We start from the raw sequence: 25,788 nt of genomic DNA on the forward strand, positions 1-25,788 counted from the left end.
AGAAGCAATTCATTCTACTTTTTTATTCAGGAAGGAAAGAAACAAGTATTGAAAGTATCTACTATGTGCCAGGGACTAAGCTAAGTGCCTTACAAATATTACATAATTTGATCCTCACAACAACCTCAAAAGATGGGTACTATTATTTCACAGGTGAGGAAACTGAGGCAGGCAGAGTTTAACTGATTGTAGATTCACATAATGTGCAGAGACACAGACTGGGTTTAAATTTAAATCAAAATTCTGCCTTTTATGTCCACTCTTTGTTCCTACTTATATCTTACAAGACTGAAGTCTAGTGAGTTCCAACATGGCAACTGTATCTTAAGACATTGTCCAATTAAATTCTACTCCCTTTGGCACCAAGTATAACATAGCCTGTTTTTTTGTTTTGTTTTGTTTTTTTTTTGACTTTATGACAGCTCTGATTTTGAATCCCCATTCTGATAATTACTCCCTGTATGACCATGGCTAAGAATTTAGCATCTCTGGGCTTCAGTTTCCCCATCTATAAAACAAAAAGGTTTCACTAGTGGATCTCTGAGGTTCCCCTTAGCTCTAACACTTTCTTTTCTCAGCTTTTTCCAGCTCAGACATTTTTTCTATATTTAAAAATATTTTAATTGATGCTTTTTTTGTTTGGCACAGTCATTTCCAGATATAGCAATACCCTTCATTTCAAATACAAAGAAAAATCAAAACCAGCCTGCGTATGAACTGAGGCTGAGAGTATCATCCAGTCTATACCTGGAGTCCTGTACCTCTTTAGCAGAGAGGAGGGGGTACGTTACCTCACTTCCTCTCTGGGATCAAGCTTAGTTTTGACAATTAGTGAGTGGTCAGCTACGCTTTATTATTCTGACATTTATTCAAATTATATAGTATTCAGATTTGTTTTATTGTCCTGATATTCTATGTTCCAAGATCTCTCTCAGCTTTAACATTCTACCTTCTACCTTCTAAAGGCCCTTTAAGCACTGACAAATTTGATTGCCAACTTTCCCTAGTTGAGGGACAAATCTAAGTCTGTGATGTGTTTATCTTGCATCTAGCTATCTGGGACGCCTCTCAAACAATGTCCTCTGTGTCCCCCTTCTCAGAGACAAGCAATCAGGGGCTGAGGATGAGGGCTAAGGGTACCTGAGTGGGTTCTCTTTTACCTGTCACTAAATTTCCCATGCAAACCTGGGCAGCCAGTGGTTAATGATCTTACTCCCATCAGCCTGTGACAACAGGAACCTGCTAAATGGGTCACCTTGTAACTCGGAAATTCTATTCTTGGAGCCCTCCTGCTTGGCTATTTTAGGAGCTGCAGAAAATGGGCTTATTTCACAGCTTCCTTCTGGGAACTAGTCCCTGTTACCTTTGGCCTTGAGAGGCCTGGAAAGGCTGAGGTAGGAACAGAATTGGCCCTGGGGGCTCAGGAGCCAGGACATATCACACCATGTCTTCTTATTCCTTCCCCTCTTCCCCTTCTTCAATATTCCTATAGGGGAGACATTAATGAACACTCAAGGTTAGCCTGAAGAAAAAATTAAGTCATCAGAGGGCCATTTGGAAATACTTGGGTGAAGAGGCTCAACCAAACAGTCACATATTTCACCATCATGTTGGGGAAGGGGCAAAGTTATAGGCTGACAGTGTACTTAAGAACCTCAGGTATATTGTACAAGCTTGAGGCATAGCTACCTCCTGCTCCCTCCCCTGCTGGCTCCTCAAGTGACTGCCCCAGAAATGCAGGGGGGGCTTCAAGTCTGAGATTAGGGCTATTACTTTGATTTGCCCTAGGATGGTGACAGCTCAGCCTCGTGGACAAGGCTTCAATGTGAATGAGGAGGATAATCTTTGTGATGGGGACAGTGATGGGAATTCTTCAGTCACAGGATCCCAAAGAGATTCAGTGACCACCTGTACCTCTACACCTTACATCACAGGCAAGTAATAATCCAGTGTCTGCCTAAAGACCTCCACTGATAAGGAGCTCATTGCCCGCTGAGCCAGCCCATTCCATGTTGAGATAATTATCAGAATTCTGCCTCTGTAACTTCCTTCTAGTGTTCCCAATCCTGCCCTTCACAACTAAGCAGTGATATCCAATCCTCCTTCTACATGATGGCCCTTCAGACAGTGTCTTCTCTATGACTTTTCTTGTCCACGCTAAACATCCCTAGTTCCTTCTATTAGTCTAAATATGGCTCCTTCCCACCCTAGACATTCTCTTTTGGAGATGCTCATTCACCGAAGTCCTTCCTAAATGGAGCTGCTTGGAAAAGGCCTCCAGAGGGAAGAGGGCAAAGGATATCGGGGCCGTAGTGGCCCTTCTTCTAGGAACTCTGGACTGCAGCGTTTCGAGCACAAGCTAGATGACCACTTGGATACATTGAGGGATAGATTCTTGTTCACAGGGCTGGGGTAAGTGGCTCCTGAGCTTTGTTCCAGATCTGAGCATCTGTAGCCCATGACATTATACCTCTCTATGTGCAGCTTAAATAAGCTTCTCTCTCGCCAAAGTGAGCTTATAGCCAGTGTGGAGAGTGTAGGATTTCAGGCTGGAAGGGATCCTCAAACCCTCATTTCATAGTTGAGTAAGCTGAAATTCAACAAGGATAAAGCTATATGCCCAAGGTGACATGAGCAGTATGCGGCAGAGCTGAGATCTGAATCTAGGTCATAGAATAATAGGTCAGTTAAGTGGCACAGTAGAGAGCACTGGGCCTGGAGGCAGGAAGCCTCATCTTCCTGAGTTCAAATACAGCCTCGGACAGTCGCTGGCTGTGTGACCCTGGGCCAGTCACTTAGCCCTGTGTGCCTCCTTGTCCTCATCTGTAAAATGAGCTGGAGAAAGAAATGAGAAACCACTCCAGTATCTCTGTCAAGAAAGCCCAAATGGGGTCATGAAGAATCAAACATGACTGAAGAACAACAATATAGGATAATAGATTCAGGGTTGGATGGGACCTCGGAGATCAACCAGTTGTGCATTTGTAAAACAGGTCATCCTTGATTATTCGCTTCTACTCACCCCAAATTCTGAGCAGTTGCCAAATTTTGTCATTTTTCTCTCCTTACTGATTTTCAAGTCTGACTGCCTCACTCCTCTACTCATTAAACTCCAGGATCAAATATAAACTCTTCCAGTTGGCATTAAAAACTTTTTCCATTCTGTCTCTTTCTTCCTTTGCAGTCTCCTTCCTGTTATCCTTTTTTTCCATGTAACATACTCTGCTCTCCTTTGTGCTGCTCAAACATGATTCTTCATCTTCTTCCTCCATACCTTTGTACTGGTTCTCCCTCACACCCACAATGCCCAGCTCCATTTCCTCTGCTTCTCAGCTTCCCTTGCTTGCCTCATGTTTCGGATCAAATACTACCTTCTATAAGAGGCCTCTCTCAGTTCCATAAGCTACTAATGCTTTCCTGATCATTCACTTTCTTCCTCATCTGTGTATATATCTTATGTGCCCCTGGGAATGGGATCTCCTGTGAGGTAGGAGCTGTTTTTACAACTTTCTGTGTATCTTCAGAACTTAACACAGTGCCCAGCATACAGTAAGATCTTAATAAAAGTTTTTGATTGAAACTAAGATAGATCAATGACTTGCCCAGGGTCATATGAGTGGGCTTTGAGAATTTGGGTTCTCTGACTCCAGATCCAGTTGTTCCTCTATCACACCACACTCTCTCTGAAGAAAGTGGGGTCTTCCCTCCTGCCCTGCCAAGGTATTGTGCCAGAATTTTAAACACAGTGGAGAGATTAAGCAAGGCTGATCTTAAACAACATGATGGTCTTGGTATTGTTCCCCTTAACATCCTCCTGTTCGTAGCTTGTCCCTGTTTTAAGCCATCACTGCTACTACCTATAACAGCCAACCAATAGCCATGGTAGGAAAGCTTGAAGAGTTGAAAGAACAAAAATTTTTGTGGAAGCCCTTTTTGTAGCGGCCAGAAACTGGAAATTGAATGGATGCCCATCAATTGGAGAATGGCTGAACAAATTGTATAATATGAATGTTATGGAATATTATTGTTCCATAAGAAGTGACCAGCAGGATGAATACAGAGAGGCTTGGAGAGACTTACATGAACTGATGCTGAGTAAAATGAGCAGAACCAGGAGATCATTGTGTACGACAACAAGATTACAAGATGATCAATTCTGATGGACGTGGCTCTCTTCAACAATGAGATGATTCAGGACAGTTCCAATGATCTTGTGATGAAGAGAGCCATCTACACCCAAAGAGAGGACTGTGGGAACTGAGTGTGGTTCACAACATAATTTTGTTGTTTGCTTGCATATTATTTTCTTATTTTTTCCTGTTTGGTTTGATTTTTCTTGTGAAGCAAGATAATTATATAAATATATGCATATATTGGATTTAACATATATTTCTACCAAAATTACATATATTTGATTACTTGCCACCTAGGGGAGAGGAAGGGAGGGGAGAGAAAATTGGAACACAAAGTTTTGCAAGGATTAATGTTAAAAAAAAAAAATTTATCCATGCTTGTGTTTTGAAAATAAAAAGCTTTGGGACAGGTAGATGATATGGTGGATAGAGCACCAGTCCTGAAGTCAGGAGGACCTGAGTTCAAATCTGGTCTCAGACACTGAACACTTCCTAGCTGTGTGACCCTGGGCAAGTCACTTAACCCCAATTGCCTCAGGGAAAAAAAAAAGAAAAAGTTTTAAATAAAAAAAAGAAGAAAAGGTTGCAAGAATAGCAGTGCCTTGCTTCCAGATGCCAGGAAAGTAATCCTGTGCACATGTGGCCTGACTGCTGCCATGCTAAGTGCCATGCCATATCTCTAGCCTTCTTGGCAGCCACAGTTGCTCAAGACGGAGAAAACTTCTCCATACCAAAGTCATTGACAATGTGAGAAACTAATAGGGCTTTATTAATAGAAAACCCCCCGGAGGAAGCCACATTAGCCTGTATCCTATGAGCCCTTCCATCCCAAACCTCCTGCTTGGGTTGTCTCCTCCTATTAAAATGTGAGTTTCTTAAGAGGAGGGACTGGCTTGCTTTTTAATTTGTACTCCCGGCACTTAGCACAGTGTTAGTTCATCCTTCATTTTGAAGAGGATCAATGACATCACAAATGAGATCTTGGCTTTCAGGGAATTGGATTTAAGTGAAGCAGACTTGCAGTTGTCAGGCTCAATCTCTCTTCCAGAATTACTGAAGTTCAGCAGAAAGACAAAAATTCAGTCATTTATTAAGTGAAAAAATCCCACTGAAAAGCTTTCCATGCTCACCAAAGGGTTAGGAGATAATCCCCTCTGCTTCAGTGCCTCTCTTTGCCCCTGGGTTTTGTGTTCTCCTTCCTCACTCTTCTTTCTTTTCAGTTCTTTCTTTGACTCATGTTCCTGGCTGGCCCTCAGTCAAATTGGGAAGATGAGGAAAATTTCCCTTAAAGTCCACCCTTCCTTCTCTTCCTACTAACCTCCCCCATTCCTTCCTCCTGGTATTCCCCCCATACTTCTGTGCCCAGTGTTGCCTTTCCTGAGTATTGGCCTGTTTGGCAAAACGATCCCTTCTCTCCCTTCCCCTGATTGAAAATCCCATGTCTTCAGGGCCCTGCTTCCAACAAGCAAAAGAGGAAGGCTTATGGACTAACTCATACTGAGGTGTAAGTGACATCTAAAAGGAATTCTTAACCAGAAATTCTTGAATTTGTTTTTTTTTAATATTTTAATAACCATTTCAATCTCATTGCTTTCCTTTACAATTTTATATATTTCATTTTATGAATATTCTGTGTAATCCTTACATTTTACCAGACTGACAAAAAAAAAAAGTCATAGGATATGACACAAAATTAAAAACTGTTGGATTAGGGGAATTTACATTTTAAAAGTAGAATCTAAAGAAAGTGGTGTTTCCGTTCCAAAGGAATGACTTTCTAGTGGTGGATTTGGGGCATCAAAACAGGAAGATATTTAGCAGAAGCAAGAGCCTCTTGGAGTTCACTAGAGAAGATTAGCCCAAGAAGCAGAGGATACTTTTAGCCTCAGTCACGAATGGGTTAAGTTTTAGCAGATGTGGATGGTCACCCACACAACAGACACAATCTACTTCTTGTGTAGCAATGGGCATCATTGTCAGCTCTGTCTATATCTCATTCCCCTAATAGACTGCAAACTCTATGAGTGGAGGGACACTGTGGTTTCAATTCAATAAATGTTCATTAAACATTGATGAAATAGCCATGTGTTAAAGTATTAAAAAGATTTGATCTCAGAGGTAAGAGGGATGCCTGTAGGCCAGAATGGTCAGGGAAGGGTTTCTGTAGGAATTAGGGATTTACAGATGATGAGGATTTCAGCAGGGATCTTGGTGGTGCAAAGAGTGGAGTCCTCAAGTCTTGAAGATAGTGAATTCTAATCTAGTCTTACATATGTACTACCTTTGTGATTCTAGAAAAGTCATTTAATCTCTGTCTGTCTCAATTTCCTCATCTGTAAATAATAACACCTACCTTCCAGGATTATTGTGAGGATCAAATTCAAGATAGTGTTTGTCAAGTTTTATCAACCTTAGAGTGCTATACTTGCTATACTTGCTGCTATTATTATTATCGGATGAAAATCCCAATCAAGGAATGATAGCTATTGATAAAACCTTCTGATAAAGAAGCAGCTAGATGGCACAGGAGATAGAGTGGCCCTGGATTTAGGAGGACCCGAGTTCAAATCTGGCCTCAGACATTTAACACTTACTAGCTGTGGGACCCTAGGCAAGTCAACCCCAATCTCCTAAACCCCCCAAAAAATCATACAGTCAACTCCCATTGATGGGCAGCTGGACTTGGACTTGAGACTCAAAGATTTGCATTCTAATCCCATTCCAGATTTTTATTAACTCTGTCCCTGGCAAACTATGTCTCTTGTTGTTTAACCTCTGTCTGCCTATTTGCTCATCTGTAAAATGGGGCTAATAGTACCATCACCTATCTCCTGACTCCCAGGGTTATTGTGAGGATACCAGGAGATCACATGTAAAGCATCTTGAATTGCTAGCAATTATTATGCTCAGAGCTGTGAGGGAACTCAGACTCATCTAGTACACTCTTGGGCCTGGACAGGGATCCATTCTGCAGCTTCCTTGACAAGTAGGGCTCCTGCCTCCATTTGCTGACCTTTAGGGATAAGGAATTCAGCACTTTCCAAAGGAATTAGAGGATGATAGAGCTTGGAAGGACCTCGGATCATCAGGTTGGAAGCCCTAATTTTTGACATAGGAAACAGGCTCAAAGTAGAGAAAGGATTTGGCCAAGATTATATAAAGCACTGGGTCATAGAGCTGGGATTTGATCCAAGGCTTCTGGTCCCAAAGCTTGTGTCCTTTCCATCATGGCTTCCTGCCTCCCAGGCAGCCCCTGTCAATGACAATCTGTCCAGCTCCAGGCAGCCTTTCTGCTGCTTCTACTCTGTGCTCCCATTTCTGCTCTCTGGGGGCAGATCCATCTAATCCTTTCTCTCTGTGATAAGTCTTCAGATGCCTGAAGATTGCTAGCATGTTCCTACTCCCATCTTCCTTTTCCTGATTCTCAGATGGCACAATCTCTGAAGAAGAAGAAACAGACAGAGACAGGAGAGAGAGACTAAGAGAGGAAAGTGGGAAGAGGGAAGATTGGGAGAGGGAAAAGAAGAGAGGAGGGATAGAGGAGGGGAGGAGAGAGGAGGGAAGACAGAGTGTCAGATTGAGACAGAGACAGAGAAAAACAGTGACAAAGAGAGTGTCAGAGAGCCAGAGACAGAGAAAAAACAGAACTAGGGACAGACAGAGGGACACAAGAGCCAGAGACAGGGAGAAGATGGGAAAGGAGAGAGAAAGGGAAGGGAAGGAGAGGGGAAGTAAGACAGAGACAGAGGAGAACATGGGAAGAAGGGAGATGGAAGAGGTGAAAGAAAAGAGGGGGAGGAGGGATAAGGGATACAGTTTGTGTGAGAGAGGAGAGACAGAGAGAGATAGAGAAGGAGGGAAGAGGGAAGAAGAGGGAGAGAAAAGAGAGGGAGGGAGGTGTAGTGTGGAAAAAGTATATAAAGAGCAGGCTGTGAATCTCAGAAAACACCTAGATTCACATACAGACTGTGTAACTCTGGTTAAGGTATTTAACCTGTCATTGCTGTAGATTAGTCTCTAAGGTTGTAAGTTTCAGAAAAGGTGCCAATCTGCTTTGCTCCAGGGAGTTTTTCCACCAGGCCAGTGTCAGTCAAAGCACAAATCTAGTCCCAGGCTCTGTTTGATCCCATCCTGGTACTCTTTAGCGTGCTCCAGTCTGTCATTGGTCTTTCTAGAACGTGGCACTCAGAACAGAGCCCCATGCTCCAAAAAGAACTGACAGCTATGCTGGAGGATGGCAGAGCTCTTCCGCCTTGCAGGAAAGTGAGTGTCTGTTAGTGCCATCTATGACTGTTAGCTTTTTTAATTCTGTGATGTACTACTGAATCATATTGCGCCTCTAAGACATTAAAAATCCCCAAGATTTTTTTCCAATTCTGTTCATTTTAATCTAATATACATATAGCGAAGAGACTGATTTGTAACAGAGATTAGGTGTCTGGTGTGTGAGTTCCCCATGATCCTGTTTGGCCACATTCACCTTAAGGTTCATCCTATATTACATTCAGGAATATGCTAGGAGTAACCTCTGTAACATGTAGGCTCTCCTGGTTTCCCTTTAAGGGAAACCACTTTCAGGATTTGGTTGCGTCAAGAGACAAGGGCTTGCATCAATTGGAGAATGGTGGTATATGAATGTTATGGATTATTATTGTTCTGTAAGAAATGACCAGCAGGATGAATACAGAAAGGATTGGTGAGACCTACATGAACTGATGCTGAGTGAAATGAGCAGAACCAGGAGATCATTATATACTTCAACAACGATACTGTATGAGGATGTATTCCGATGAAAGTGGATTTCTTTGACAAAGAGAAGATCTAACTCAGTTTCAATAGACCAAGGATGGACAGAAGCAGCTACACCCAAAAAAAGAACACTAGGAAATGAATGTAAACCGTTTGCATTTTTGTTTTTCCTCCCGGGTTATTTATACCTTCTGAATTCAATTCTCCCTGAGCAACAAGAGAACTGTTTGGTTCTGCACACATATGTTGTATCTAGGATATACTGTAACCTCTTTAACATGTATAGGACTGCTTGCCATCTGGGGGAGGGGGTGGAGGGAGGGAGGGGGGAAATCGGAACAGAAGTGAGTGCAAGGGATAATGTTGTAAAAAATTACCCTGGGATCGGTTCTGGCAATAAAGAGTTATTAAAAATCTCTGGCAAGAGACAGAAAGAGAGAGAGAGAGAGAGAGAGAGAGAGAGAGAGAGAGAGAGAGAGAGAGAGGCAGAGAGGCTTGTACCCAGGGAAGCTGGGGGCATGGTGACTAAAATCTTGGATTTGGAATCAGGAGGACCTGATTCTGATCTGATCTGATCTCAGACACCTCCTAGCCATGTGATCCTGGGCAAGTCACTTAACCCTGTTTGCCTCTATCTCCTGATCTGTCAAATGAGCTGGAGAAGAAAATGGCAAACCATTCCAGTGTCTTTGCCAAGAAAACCCCAAATGGGATAGTGGAGAATCAAACATCTGAATAAAAACAAATAAGATTCATTTGTTAGTGACGGGCGCTGATCTATGAAGAAATCTTGAGAGATTCTTTATGTAAAGGAAACAATCTCTCCTTAATTAAGCTAGAGAGGGGGAATCTAAATGTCCCCCTTTTATCATCCTTATTTTAACTGAAGCAGTCTGGCAAAGAGCCCTGGATTTGGAGAAAGAAGCTGGGGGTTTGAATTCCCATTTCCGCTCTTACCAGCTGGTGACACTAAGCAAATCTCTTCACCTTCCTCAGCTTCAGTAACTCCATCTATAATATGGGCACAATAATAGTTCTACCAGTTACCTCATAATACTATTGTTTGGAAAGTGCACTGTAAACATTAAAATACTACAGAAAAAAGCAATCATTATTACTTTTACCAAAATCTTTATTAAGTGGATAATTTTTTTTTCCTATTGGACTGGTAACTTCATCAAGATAAACTGACATAGTAGAAAGACTTGATCTCAAAGTGAGGAAGACCTGGGTTCATATCCTGCCTTTCATCTACTGGCTATATGACCCTAGGCAAGTTACTCAAATTTCAATGCCCCAGGCAACTTTGAGGCTATGTCTGCCACTGATGGATTTACAATACTGGTTAAAACAAAAAACAAAGAATTCCCCAAAGTGGAAACTCTCTCCACTATGTAAAGGAGAAATTTCTCTAACTTACTGATGGGCAGAATTTCCTAGAACACTAGTTAATGACTTGCCCAGGGTCATACACCTCCATGTGTCAGAAGCCAGCCTTCCTGACTTCTGGTCCAACTTTCCATGCACTGTTATGAAGTTGCTTGAAAGGATGTGGAAAGCACTCTATAAAATTTCAGATATTTTGGGAATGGAAATTGCTTTCGTTTTAGCAAAGTTTCATTGACAAAGAAAAGCAGAATCTTACCTTGACCCTTTTCATTATTATTCCAAACCCTTCTCTAATGTGTTTATCCAGAGAGCTTGGCAACTTTTCCAAGGAGCTAGTTCCAAAGGTAGAAGGAATCAAAGTGCACCCAAGCCAACACTCTGCCCACTAATGGGACTCTAAGCAAGACATTAAACTTATCTGAAGCTTAGTTTCCTCTATAAATATGAGCAATACTACTTTACTAGGAAAGAAATCCAGTATTTTCTTAGTAGATTATATGTAGGTGAAAAGGCTTTATATTAATTTCTTTCTATTGCCTGCGCCAAGGCAAGGAGAAGCAACAGTTGGATCACAGAGAAGAGGAGTCTCTACAAAGCAAGTGATGATGTTGCTGGTGGAGAAGGACAAGAAAAAGGACTAGTACTGCCATTTCCCAATGCTTACAACATAAAGGACATTGGAATCATTCTGGGATCATAAATGATTAGCCACTGACTGGTCACTTAGATGGCAACTTGGTTGTGTTTTAGGGGATAAGACAAAGACATTCTAATCTAGTCTGTCAGACCCCTGAGACTGGACAACCTATTCATCTTTGGGTTGTCCTTGCATAAGAACTGTGGAGAGAGAAAGAGAGAGAGAGAGAGAGAGAGAGAGAGAGAGAGAGAGAGAGAGAGAGAGAGAGAGAAGAGAGAGAGAGAAGAGAGAAGAGAGAAAAAAAAAACAAAACTCAGAAATTATATGAAGATGGATTTTTCCTTTCTTGACTTGAGTCAAGATATTTTAGCATAAGCCCTCATTTCAAGTCAAGAAAGCAAAAATACAGCTCCTTCCCCATATCTTTCCCCACCATAAGATCTAATAGGGTTTTGGTGAGGATAGGACTTTATAAACTTTAACAAATTACATAAATGTGAATTGTTAATATGGTTAATACCAATAGAGAAATATGATCTATAATTATGTTTCCAGAAAGTCCTACACCGATGGCTTTGCCCTCTCAAGTCACAATGGGCTCTTGAAGGCTTTGCCATTTGAATGCAAAGTTTGGCACATCCTTCCAAGCTGGAAAGGTTTCAAACATTGTTGGAGCATTATTCAAGCTTGGGCTGCCGTCCAAGAACCAGTCTATGATGATAATAGCAGCTAGCATTTATATAATGTTTTAAGGTTTACAAAGCACTTTATATATGCTAGCTCATTTGTTTGATCCTCACAACAACCTGAAAGGTAGGTACTATTATTGCTCCCATTTTACAGATGAGGAAAGTGAGAGGGAGTGATGTGACTTGTCAAGGGCCATACAGCTACTAAGTGTCTGAGATCAGATTTGAATTCAGGTATTCCAAACTCAAGTATCAGCATTCTGTCCATTGAACTACCTAGTTGTGTTTTTTTTTTTCCTAACATAGCTAAGAAAGAAGAAGCTCATCAATAGTAGATCAGATACTGGGCAATAAATTCTTGAACTGTAACAATCTATGAAATAGAACTGTCAACACTTTCATGTATCTGTTGTGTCATAGATGTGAGTACTTTCTCCAACAATACAGATCTCACCCCAGCCATGTTTTCCCATAAGTCTTCCATAGAAGGGGTCCCTGGGTGTAGAACAATGTAATAATTTATTTCAATATATTATTTTTAATATATTGTTTAGTTTGGTTGAAATTTTCTTCTCTCTTTCTTTTTTCTCTTTTAAAAAAAAATCTTTGTAATATAGCATGGCTCTTTGGTAGTGGGGAGGGGAAGAGATACAGAGAGAAATCTAGATGATTTAAAAACAAAAGATAACAATAAAAATTGATTAAAAAAATAAAAATAATAATCTTCTTCAGAGGGTCGTCAAGTGACTGAGACCAGTACAATTAATGAAACAGATAAACATAAAAGACATTACTTGGCCATGTGCTTCCACTTCTGTTTATCAAATAATTGAAGCAGAGAAATGGGAAAGGTACCCAATAATTGAAGCAGAGAAATGGGATAGGGGGGAGCACCTAGGTGATGCATTGCATAGAACTCTAGGTCTTCCTGAATTTAAAATTGACCTCAGACACCTTACTAGCAGTGTGATCCTGGGAAAGTCACTTCACCCTGTTTACCTCAGTTTCCTCATCTGTAAAATAAGCTGGAGAAGGAAATAGCCAGCCACTCCAGTATCTCTACCAAGAAAACCTCAAATGGGGTCACAAAGAATCAGAGACAATTGAAATGACTGAACAATAATAGTTCAAATCATAAACCCATTTCGACCTTATCTTGGCATAGGGTGTTAGTTATTGGTCAATGACTAGTTTCTTCCATACTATTTTCCAATTTTCCCAGCAAATTTTGTCAAATAGTGAATTCTTATCCAGAAGCTAAAAATATCCTATATGTTTAGGATCTTCCTAAAAATATAGGAAAGTTAAGTGGTGCAATGGAGTGTCTCATCTTCCTGATGCAAAGTGAAATGAACAGAACCAGAACATTTTTTAAAATAACAGCTTTTTGTTTTCAAAATATATGCAAATACTTTTCAACATTCACCCTAGCAAAACCTTGTATTACAGATTTTTTTCTCCTTTCTTTCCCCCACACTTCCTCTAGACTGCAAGTAATTTAATACATATTAAACATGTGCAATTCTTTTATACAAATTTCTATAGTTATTATACTGCACAAGAAAAAATCAGATTGAAAAAGGAGAAAATGAGAAAGAAAACAAAAAGCAAGCAAACAACAACAAAAAAGGTGAAATTCTATGTTGTGATCCATATTCAGGCCCCAAAGTTTCTTTCTGAATGGAGATGGCTCTTTCTGTCACATCTATTGAAATTGGACTGAATCACCTCATTGTTGAAAAGAACCATGCCTATCAGAACTGATCGCCCATAATTTTGTTGTTGCTCTGTGCAATGTTCTCTTAGTTCTACTCATTTCCATTTCCATTTACAGTTTGTAAAGGGCTGAAACTCTGAGTTGATGCACTGGAACCAGACAACCAAACACTTAAGGCTAATTACCAATTGGACAATACTCTATTAGCATATGCTTGGAAAATGGCCCTTCCCACTATTCTGGGCTGGCTCTATATTTTGGTGTATACAGAGAATTGGAGGAGGGATTAGGAGGTGGAGTAAGACAAGTCAGGGTCACTTTGGCGGTAGAAGAGAAGTGAAGTCGTGGAGATCCTGCGTCCATCCTGTTCACTTCTATCCCTAAAGACCAAGGACTTTTGCTTATCCCAACCCTGGCTGATTCTAAGGTATCCAGGGTGCTAACTTGGACTTCACATCAGTTCATATCAGAGTCTTTCTCAAATCATCCTGCTGATCATTTCTTATAGAATACTATTCCATAACATTCATATACCTTAACTTATTCTGCCATTCTCCAACTGATGGGCATCCACTCAGTTCCTTGTCACTACCAAAAGGACTGCTACAAACATTTTTGCACAAGTGGGTCCTTTTTCCTTTTTTATGATTTCTGTGGGATACAAGCCCAGTAGAGACATTGCTGGATCATTATGCACAGTCTTTAGGCATAGCTTTTGAGGCATAGCCCTTTAGTATAGCTCCATATTGTTCTTCCGAACAGTTAGATTAGTTCATAACTCCATCGAACAATGTATTAGTGTCCCAGTTTTTCCACATTCCCAATCAATATTTATCACCATCTTTTCCTATCATCCCAGCCAATTTGAGAGGTGTGTAGTGGTACTTCAGAGTTGTCTTAATTTGCATTTCTCTAATCAATAGTGGTTTAGAGCTTTTTTTCACATGATTAGAAATGGTTTTAATTTCTTGATCGGAAAACTGTTCATATTCTTAGATGATTTATCAATTGGAGAACAGCATATATTCTTAAAAATTTTAGTCAATATTTTTTATATATTTTATAAACAAGGCCTTTATCCAAATCCTTGGGTGTAAAATTTCCCCCCCCCCAGTTTTCTGCTTCCTTCCTAATCTTGTCTGCATTGGTTTTGTTTGTACAGAAATTTTTTAACTTAATATAACCAAAATTACCCATTTTTTATTTCATAATGTACTTTAGTTCTTCTTTGGCCATAAATTCCTTCCTTCTCCACAGATCTGAAAAACAGACTATCCTTTGTTCTTCTAATTTGCTTACAGTATCACTCTTTATGCCTAAATCATGAACCCATTTCAATTTTATCTTGGCATATGGTGTTAGGTGTTAGTCAATGCTTCATTTCTGCCATACTAATTTCTAATTTTCACAGCAATTTTTGTCACATAGTAAGTCCTTATCCTGGAAGCTAAGATCTTTGGGTTTACCAAACACTAGAATACTATAGTCATTGATTATTGTATCTTGTGAACCTAACTTATTCCACTGATCAATCACTCTCTTTCTTAGCCATACCAAATGGTTTTGATGACTAGTGCTTTATGATATAATTACAGGTCTAATACAGCGAGGCCACCTTCATTTGCATTTTTTTCATTAATTCTCTTGAAATTCTTGATTTTTTCTTCTTCCAGATGTTATTTTTTCTGTCTCTATAAAGTATTTGTTTTTTCTAGCTCTACAAAGTATTTAGAACAAGAAGAATGCTATACACAGTAATCATAACATTTTGTGATGATCAACTTTTAAACTCTTCTCAACAATGCAATAATCCAAGATAATTCCAAAAGACTCATGATAGAAAATGCTAGCCACATCCAGAGAAAGAACTGGTGAACTCTGAATGCAGATCAAAGCATATATGCTATATTTACTTTCTTTTATTTTTTTCATGATTTTCCCTTTTTTATTCTGTTTCTTCTTTCACAGCTATGATTAACATGGAAATATGTTTTACATGATTGCACATATCTAACATATCAAATTGTTTACCATTTTTGTAAAGGAGGGAGAGAACAATATGGAACACAAAATTTTGTAAAGAATGAATGCTTAAAATTGTCTTTACATATAATTAGGAAAAAATAAAATGCTATCAAAAAAGACTTATCTTCTTGAGTTCAAATCTGGCCTCAATCATTAGGCAAGTTGCTTAACTCTCTTTACCTCAGTTTCCTTATCTGGAAAATGAGTTGGAGAAGGGAATGACAAACCATTTCAGTATCTTTGTCAAGAAGTCCCCAAGTGGGGTCCTGAAGAGTTGAACACAAGTGAAAATAACTGAGCAACAACTAAGTGGGAAAAGGAGCTAAGAATCACATTATTTTCAGACCATTAATCAATCAATACACATAGTAAAAAGGGATTTATTGAGTTGCAGGCTGTGTATCTAGAGATACCAAGACAAAAATTGAATACTCTCTGCCCTCAAGAAACTTGCAGTCAAATCAGAGTGGGCAGCATATACATATATGCCATATATAAAATACAAAGGAGATAAAAGGCAACCTTAGAAGGCATTGATTTCTGGGGAGACCAGGAAAGACTTTCTGTGGAAGATGGAGCTTGAACTGAATCTGGAAGGAAACTAAGGAATCTAAGAAGCAAATGGGGAAAGGAAAGCATTCTGGCTTGGGAGACAGTCAGTGCAAAGACTGGAAGATAAGATAGAAGATAAGAGTATTGGGCGAAAGACTTAAAAGAAAGTATGGTAGGGCACCTAGATGGTACAAGGGATAGAGCACTGGCCCTCTTCGTCCTGAATTCAAATCCAGCCTCAGACACTTAACATTTACTAAATCTGTGACACTAGATTAGTTATTTAATCCCAATTGATAGAAAGAAAAAAGCATGTAAAGAGGAAATGTATTTTGTCATATTCAGTCATATTCAATTCTTTGTGATCCCATTTGGAGTTTTCTTGGCAAGGAGTGATTGACCATTTCCTTCTCTGACTCATTGTACAGATGAGGAAAGAGTTAAGTGACTTATCCAGGGTCATTCAGCTTGTAAATATCTGAGGTCAGATTTAAACTCAAATCTTCCTGACTCTAGCTCCAATGCTCTATCCACTGCACCACTTAAATGCTCAGGATAATTATCACCTGAAATAGCACTTACTTCAGTGCTTCAGTAAGCTTCAGTAAGTAGTTATTGTTTTCCCCTTGTATTAATTACCACATGTTTAAGCATTGAGGGGAATGTATAAGTACTCAGATAGTATAAAGAATAACTATCCAGATCTTAATAGATTATGAGTTTAGAGAAGATTTTCTCTTTCCCACTCATTCCATTCTTCTTTTGAGATCTTCTAAATCCAACAGAATCATGTCCAGGTTCTCTGTCCCTTGGTGGAAATCAAGTTAGGTGGGGTTAAATGAGTCATATCTTTATATAAAAATGTAAAAACATTAAGCTTGTTTAGTTAAACTTATCATTTCTCGCTCATGTTTATCTTGTTATACTTCTCTTGATTTCTATGTTTATATGACAAAATTTCTATTCACCCTTAGTCTTTTAATTCTAGAACTAATATCTCTAATCTTAGAAGGCAGCTAGTCCTACCCTCCTCATCTTACAGATAAGGAAACTGAGATCCAGAAAGAACAAGTAATTACCCAAGATTACATTCAATGAAATTCAAGTCAACCTAACAGGAATAGGTGTCAGAATTTTGACCTTGGTCCTCTGGCTCCAAGTACAATGGCATAACAGAATAGTATTAATAGCTAGCATTTATATAGCATCTATTATGTGCCAGACATTGTGCTAAGCATTTTACCAATCATACTATATTCCCTTTTTATCTTTGTATAAATATAGTTTTACACAGCTATTCTTTCATTCTTTCCCTGAGACATCAAGGTATACAGTATAAATATTGACAGTTATACTCAGAGAGAGTTAGGTTTGAGTTCTGCCTTTGTTGTTGTGTCCTCCCAAGTAAATAATTTATATTCACAGTGGTCCAGGTGATTCTCTGATATGGAAGTTGCACAATCATTGATGAGCTGCATTTGGAAGAAAAAACTCCCTCCCTAAGAGCTCTACATAACAATGAAATTGTAGATTTGGAAAAAAAAATTTTTTTTCTTTTACAAATGAAGAAAATGAGGCTCAGAAAGGCAGTATCACATATGTTACACAGATAGCATCATGTATGAGATTTGAACCCCTCTGACTAGATATTCAGCACCTTTTAACTCTATCACAAGAATGAATGAACTCAATTATGGCAATCAGTGGAGTATATCTACTAAGTCCTGCTCAGCTTTTCCTGTCTGGAGCAGGTAGAGGACAGGAAGAATTGAATTTGGCAAAATTCAAATTAATTTAACAAACACAGATTAAGTGTTTGCTTTGTGCTTAGTACTGACTTGCTTTTTTTTTAGTGTTTCCTTACATTGAACTTCTTGGCAACCTACTCCCCTTCTTCCTGCCCCTTCTTCTTCCCATTCTTCATCCATTGCTCCTAACTTGCCCTCTGGGACCTAACAAGACTAATCCAATACTTTTATTACCATGTCAGATTTTCAAAGATTCAAAGATAACTAGTATGGTCCCAGCCCAAAATGTTCTCTCCTCTAGGTTGAACATCCTGAATTTCTTCCACCAGGACTAGATGACCGGTTTCTGTCTTCCTAGTCCATTCACACTTGTCTACTTGTCCAGTCCCTTCCTTATTCCATTCTAATGCTTGCAGAATGCTTGATACTGGAGATGTAGAGATGAATGAAGCACAGACCCTGCCTTCAAGAAGCTTACAGTGTTATGGTGCGACGGAGAGGAAGAGGAAAGGTCCACAAATGACTATGGGAAAAAGGTAGAAGGAAAAATATATATAAGAAATAAGTAGAACAGACAAAGTCCTGGAGAAATTGGGTGAGTGAGGTGATCACTTTCTCTTGAAGGGGATCAAAGGCAGCTTCAGAGAAGTGGCATGGGGGCTGGGAACTCCCCTCCCTCATTCCTCTCTCTTCCTCTTTCTTGTCCTAGTATTCCTTCTTCCCCTTACTCCATGCACTGTATGACGCCGGAGGTAGGATCATGAAATCTTGATACTTGGTGAGGAAAAGCAACCAGATGATTCCAAATCCTCCTCGTAGTATCCTCTGACTTGACTGGGCTGGGAGCTGACCCTTCTGAAGTTTATTGGCTTGGGAAGCCTCTGACCAAGGTTCCCTTTTTCCCAGAATGGATGTGGGAGCACACCAGACCCTGAAACCCCATGAGGCCTGGGATATGTCACTTTCTCTCAAAGATCCAGAGTTTCCTTGCTTTTCAAAAGGAAGCAATGAGCTAAATAATATCTAAGGTCCCTTCTACTTTCTCAGTCAGGGTTTTAGGTGTTAACCCAGAAGGAGGGGCCATGCAGCTGAGAGTCAAATAATTTCTTAGGTCACATTGCCCCCTAGGGGGAAAACTCAGAACTGACTCGGCAGTCTGATGTGTTGTGCCTTACATTTGGGGTTCTTTGAAGCTGTGAAACCCTTTGCTTTACATTATTTATCAATTTACATCATTACATTATTTATTATTATATGATTATTTTTAATGTTTTATTTTATTTTTTAAACAAAGCTTTTTATTTTCAAAACATATGCACGGATAATTTGACAATGATCTTTGCATAGCCTTGTGTTTCAGATTTTCTCCTCCTTTCCCTCACACCCTCCTCTAAATGGCAAGCAATCCAATATATGTTAAACATATTAAAATATGTGTTAAATTTAATATGTATAAACATATTTATATAATTCTCTTGATGCACACAAAAAAGTCAGATCAAAAAAGAAAGTAAATAAGAAAACAAAATGCAAATGAACAACAAAAAGTGAGAATGCTATATTGCGGTCCACATTCAGTTCCTACAATCCTCTCTCTGGATATAGATAGCTCTCTTCATCATAAGATCTTTGGAACTGGCCTCAGTCATCTCATTGTGGGAAAGAGCCACATTCATCAGAATTGATTGTCATTGTTGCCGTGCACAATGATCTCCTGGTTCTGCTCATTTCACTCAGCATCAGTTCATGTAACTCTCTCCAAGCCTTTCTATAATCACTCTCCTGATCATTTCTTACAGAACAGTAATATTCCATAACCCTCATATACATAATTAATTCAGCCATTCTACAACTGATGAGCATCCACTCAGTTTCCAATTTCAGTGACAGTTTGCTGTCACATAGCTTTGGACTTCCAGAGGCTGATCGTCCTCTGACACCCCCCAAAAAAGGCCCAGCTGCCATTGCCTTAGGAAAGAATCCTCCTGGCCTTGGCGCCGTCCGATCTTAAGTATTTTAGGTAGCTCTCCACATGGCCTGATGATCAAGACTTTCCTCAGGGATACCCAGAACAGAAACAAATGAAATAAATAATACTGGAAATGTCACCTGGATACTGGGGCTCCCCAGAGTTTTCCCACAAAGATGTCTCACTTTGCTTTCTTAATTCTTCTCCTCTTAATGCACTCATCTCCATATTCTTGTTCAGTAGTTAATCATATCCAACTCTTCATGACCTCATTTGGGATTTTCTTTCCAAAGATCCTAGAGTGTTTTGCCATTTCCTTCTCCAGCTCATTTCTCAGTTAGGAAACTGAGGCAAACAGGGTAAGTGACTTGCCCAAATCACAAAGATATAAAGTATCTGTCCAGATTGAACTCGGGAAGATGAGTCTTTCTGACTCCAGGCCCGGTGCTCTGTGCACTATGGCGCCACATAGTGGGCATTGTCATATTCACAGTCAGGGTCTAAGAGCCAGTTAACAGAAAAGTGCCGTGGAGTTGGGGGCTCTCCCTACCTTTTATATGCTGCGATCTGTGATCTGAGAATGTCATCAAGGCTGGTGCGCTTCTTGGAGTTATTAGCATTAACTACCTCTCTGCTCTCAGGATTCAACTGCTCTGCTCCCTTTATTGTGATAATATCTCCCAGTTTTCTCTTCCTAGGAAGCATTGTGTGATCTGGCCTTTCACCTTATGCCCAGGGAGGGGCAGGGACTGATTTCTATCTGCAAGGTTATAGATATTCTCCTATTGATATTTAATGTAATATATTATTAACAACTGATTGTTGGTTGACCTAGCTACCCCCCAGATATTAGTCAAGGAAGCAATTAAAGACCTGTACCATGTTTCTTTCTACTCAATTTTAGCAAATTTAATGCAACTAATTTTTTTTTTTTTTTGGTCTTTCCTACTGATGGAAGTCGTTTGAAGATTGAGGGGAAAGGACTTACTTGCTGACTAGAAGGGTTTATTCCTTATTCCCCAGCTTCACAGAAGTCTTCCCTATAGGCTGTTCAAAGTCAAAGTAAGAAGCAAGATTTTCAGGAATTTAAAGAATGCTGGGCAAACTCTCCCATCCAGAGATTTAAAAAATCAGAAAAAAGAAGTGAACATAACATTGTTGATTTACATTCAGTCTCCTTAGTTCTTTTTGTGGAGGCAGATGACATTTTCTATCATAAAGCTTATTGGGATTGCTTTGGATCACTAAACCACTGAGAAGAATCAAGTCTTTCATAGCTGATCATTACACAATCTTGCTGTTGTTACATACAATGTATTCTTGGTTCTGTTTGTTTCACTTAGCATCAGTTCATGTAAATTACTCCAGTATCTTTGTCAAGAAAACCCAAATTGGGGTCATGAAGGAGTAAGACACTACTGAACAACAGCAAAAACAACTTCCTGACTTTAAACCTAATCCTCTACCTAATATGGGTAAAAGTTTTCTTCCTATTCAGAAGTCAGAATTCCTAGATTGCCACAATCTAGGACAACATCTAGAGTCAATCCCTCTGCCTACATACTCTGAATTCAAGGCCCCAGCTGTTTCAATGTGCTCCCTGAGTCACTGTGGCCCAAGCACTACGTAGGGTTAGCATTGTCCTAGGGACATAAGTACAAAGAATGAAAAATTCTGCTTACAAGGAGCTAACATTCGAATAGGATAGATGGTATATATAATAAAAATATACAGTAAAACTATAAACATGAATGAAAACAAAGCATGTAATGCAAAGTAGCTTCAGAGGCCATTTGGGCCACCCCCAAAACTATCCAGCCTGCTTAAGAGTTTAAAAAAAAAAAACACGGAAAGACATGGATGACCTGAAACAGAGTAAATAAAACTAAAAGAATAGATTCCTCCCCAGTCCCCACCTGTTATGGACCAGAACTCTGTACTTGAAACAAGGATTCTTACAAGGTGCTAACTCGATGGAGTTGATAAGACAATGGTTACCTACTTTAGCATAGTGATTAATAGTTCTCTAGTTCAGTATGATTGATTTACTCTTACAACAAATAATGGTTTCCTGGTGATATAATGATTGGTTTATACTCAGTATACTATAAATTATCTAATTACAATAGAGCATATAAAATGGACAAACTCAGCCAGGTTGGACTTAGAGACAGATTCATTCCATTTCCCACCTTTGTGGTGGCTGGAGGCTAGAGCACAAGCCCTGGGACTCAGAGATCCACTCCATCTCACATCACCATGGTGGCTGGCCTGTCCTCCTGCATTTCCTCCACTGAGACCAAGCTAGCCCGGGCCCCAAGCAAGGAAACAATAAAGAATTTGGACTTTAAGACCTGGCTAGTCTCGTGGTGATTACAACTGAAAGGAAGACTGGTCCAGAGATCTCCAGAAAACCAACCAGAACCCACTACACCCACCTCCTACTACAACCCTGTGGGTGGGGAAAAAAAACAAAACAACCCAGCACTAAAAGGCATTTGAACTGAGATTATAAACAGTGGCCTGTTAGATTTACAGGAGGGGAAATGATCCACACTCTTCTTTTTGATATAGAGGTGGGGAGTCTATAAATACTCCCTATATCCTTAGCTCCCACCTCCCCTTTCATCTACATCATTGTAACAACCACTCAACAAGTCTCCCTGTTCCAGTCCTTTCCCCATATCAACCAGTCAGCAGCACTTAGAGCATTTACTATGTGCCAGGCTCAGACTTTCTACACACTAAAAACCAAAGTAATTTTCCTTAAGCAGAAATCTGACCTTGTGATTTTCCTGCTCCTCCAATTCCAGTAGCTTCCTATTACCTGGATAAAATAGAAACAATTTAGCTTTTTAAAGACCCAAGATCCCTCATACTAACCGAAATCTCCAGTCTCAGTAGACATTACTCTTCCTTCTGCATCCTACAATGCAGCCAATCAGCCTTCTCTCTGTTCTCAACACACAACATGCCATTCTCATCTCTATGCTTTTGCACCGACCATTTTCCATACCAGGAATTAATTCCCACATGGAAACCATCATCTCATAGGTTTCCACTCTTCCTTTACAGTGTAGTTCAGGCACTATCTACAGCATGAAGCTTTTCCTATTCCAACAGATGGGGCCCTCCATCCCAAGCTGCCTTGCATTAGATACTTTGTATATATTTATATTCATTCATTTTATACTTTTACCATATGCTTTATATTGTATATTCATATATGTATATATATACAGTATAAATATATAGTATAATACCCAGCTTCTTAAACTATAGGTTGCAACCCTATATTGGGTCTCAAAACTGAATGTAGGGGGCAGCTAGACCGCACAGTGGACAGAGGACCAGCCCTGAAGTCAGGAGGACCTGGGTTCAAATCTTACCTCAGACACTTAATACTTCCTAGCTGTGTGACCCAATTACCTCAATTGAATGTGGGAGTTGCAAAATTATAATTTATTATCAGTAAATGTTTGATTCATACCTTATTTTATAAACCTATAGACCTGGAATCATGTAAAAAAAATTTTGTATGAAAAGAGCCCATGAGTGGAAAAAGTTTAAGAAACCCTGATAAATATACCAGTAAAATACAGTTTAAATATATATTCTTATATAGACAGTAAAAAATATATAGTTTTACTGTGTGTTCTCACTGTCTCATCTATTAGCATATTAGCTCTTTTTATTTCAATCTTTGTATTTGAATCCCTAGAACCTAATCAGCACAGCAGAGGCACACAGTAGGTGTTCATAAATGCTTTATAATTGATACAGTGGTGTAATTCCCATACTAGTTGGTTTTACTTCACTGTTATTGTATTTCTTTGGGATGAGGATGGGTTCTTTTGATGTGGGAGTGGGGAGAGGGATTAGGAATCTATTGGGAAATGGGAAATGACGTCTGTAAAAGATAAACAACACTAAAAAACAAAAAACAAAACCCACCCTCCCCAGCCTGTGAACCTACCTTCCTGTCAGGTCAGAAGACCGGGCTTCCTGCCACCCCAACCATCTTCCCAGCAGTCTCATTCATAACTTGCTTAGTGTAGACTTCCTGAAAAATAAGGGGGAAAGGAATAAATATTTGCTTAACATTTTTTTTAATATTTTTTCATTTGATCCTCATAACCTCCTTGGGAGTTGGATGCTATTATTATCTTCTTTTTCCCATTGAGGGAACTGAGGCTCACAAAGCTTGTGACTTGCCCAGGATTACAGAGCCGGTGAATATCTGTGGCTTGATCTGAACTCAGTCTTCCTGACTCTAAACCCACCACACTATCCATTGCACCATGATATATCAATATGTTTTTAACTGTTAAATCAAAGGCTACATCATTTCCAGAGCAGGTAGGTGATGTAGTGGATAAGAAGACCAGGTCTGGAGTCAGCAAGACTTTTCTTTCTCAGCTCAAGTCACTAAACCCTGTTTGCCTCAGTTTCCTCATTTGTAAAATGAGCTGCAGAAGGAAACAGCAAAACACTCCATTGTCAAGAGAACTCCAAATTGGCTCACAAAAGTCATACATGACTAAACAATAATAACAAAACATCATTTCTCCAAATCTTGGAATCAAACCAGACTTCTCTTCTCTGCTTCCCCTACCCAACTGGTCTGCCTGGGCTCTCAGTCTCAGGCAAAGACTCTTTGATTCTGAGCATTCATCTGGAACTACTGGAAAAGATGGCAAAAAGAGGTGAGTGGGCCAGCTAGAAGACCAGCTGCAATATTGTCTCTGGCAGCAAAGTTTCAACTAGATATCTTTGTAGCTCCTCCAGAAAGGAGCCACATTGTCTAAATCCTCCAGGTCCCCAAGCCTCAATGTCTTGGAAATAATATTTTGTTCTACTTGGCTCATGAGTTTTGTAAATACAGCCCAATGTAAAAACAGCAGTGACAACAACGTGTATATTGGATGTTGTGCTTTAAGTTTACAAAGGCCTTTCTCCACAAAAATGCTATGTAAGGTGGAGGGGGTGGAGAGATGCCAGGAAAAGCATTGGTTTGGGGAGCAGAAGACTAAGCGTTAAATCCTGGCTCTGCCACTGATAGGGATCATAGGATGTAAAGTTATAGGATATGTAGCTGTGGCCAAGTCATTTCTTCTCTGGGACCCCAATTTCCTTATCTATAAAATGATAACATTCTCTTAAAAGAACCCTAAATATCCTACTGGCTTTAAATCATATGAACCAGGAGGTTAGTCAAACTAAATTTTACTAATGAAATGAAGGGACTTGCTCAGTCACTTACTACTATGATTACTACTAATAATTAACATTTATTTAAATTATTATTAGCACTATTTAAATAATTAGCTTTAAAGTTTGCAAAGCCCTCTACAAACATTATTTTATCCTCACAATATCACCACCCTGGGAGAAAGATGCTAAGTATTATTATCCCCACTTTACAGATGAGCAAATTGAGGCAGACAGAGATTAAGTGACTTGTCAAGGATCACATAACTAGTGAGTGTCTGAGGTGACATTTGAACTCAGTTCTTCCTGAGTCCAGGTGCAGCACTCTACCCACTGTGCCAGTGAGTTGCTTCATAAATAGGAGAGCCAGAATTTAAATATACACTCTAGTGATTCTAAGTTTTTCCCTCCTACCACTGCACTCGGTACCTTGCTATGTATAAGTAGATGGATGGATAAAAGAACTAATGAAACACCAAATGGATCAGCCCTGGGAGGATAGTAAGGTGGTATGGGAAAGTCCTTTAGCAGTCTCTGGGGTTTGACAGCTGAGAACTCTCCCCACCTCCCATCTGCTCTTTTGACTTTAGGTCTTCTTTTTCTAACCAATATACTGACTAATCACGTGAGTCCCTTTGCATGAAGTCTCTTTTCCTGATCTCCTCCAGAAATTATCCATACAGAAAATGCCCTGGATTTTGCAGTCAGAAACCCAATTTTCCATTCTGGCTCACTCTGCAGATTTTTACTTCTATGACCATGAATGAACCATTTAATGCCACGAGTCTCTATGTCCTGAGAATTGCTATTCATATAGTGTTTTATGTTTTGCAACATAATTTGAATCAGATCCTATCTGAATCTCAAAACAATCCTGTGAGAGTATTATCCCCTCTTTATAGTTGAGGAAACTGAGGCTCAGAAAGATTAAGTTACCATAATTTGGTGTTAGAGGAAGGATTCAAAATC

The 25,788-nt window shown here is 39.5% G+C and overlaps 1 long non-coding RNA gene across 2 annotated transcripts in view; it reads right to left on the reverse strand.

Moving 5' to 3' along the window:
• LOC116422798 overlaps window positions 1–25,788 on the reverse strand; it is a 61,967-nt gene that overhangs the window by 34,899 nt on the left and 1,280 nt on the right. For both annotated transcript variants that reach the window (XR_004233335.1, XR_004233334.1), the window contains exon 2: window positions 23,585–23,671. This is a non-coding gene — a long non-coding RNA (uncharacterized LOC116422798). The remainder of the gene's footprint in view (window positions 1–23,584; window positions 23,672–25,788) is intronic.

The sequence above is a fragment of the Sarcophilus harrisii genome, chromosome 3, assembly GCF_902635505.1.
Source record: "Sarcophilus harrisii chromosome 3, mSarHar1.11, whole genome shotgun sequence".
Classification (NCBI taxonomy): domain Eukaryota; kingdom Metazoa; phylum Chordata; class Mammalia; order Dasyuromorphia; family Dasyuridae; genus Sarcophilus; species Sarcophilus harrisii.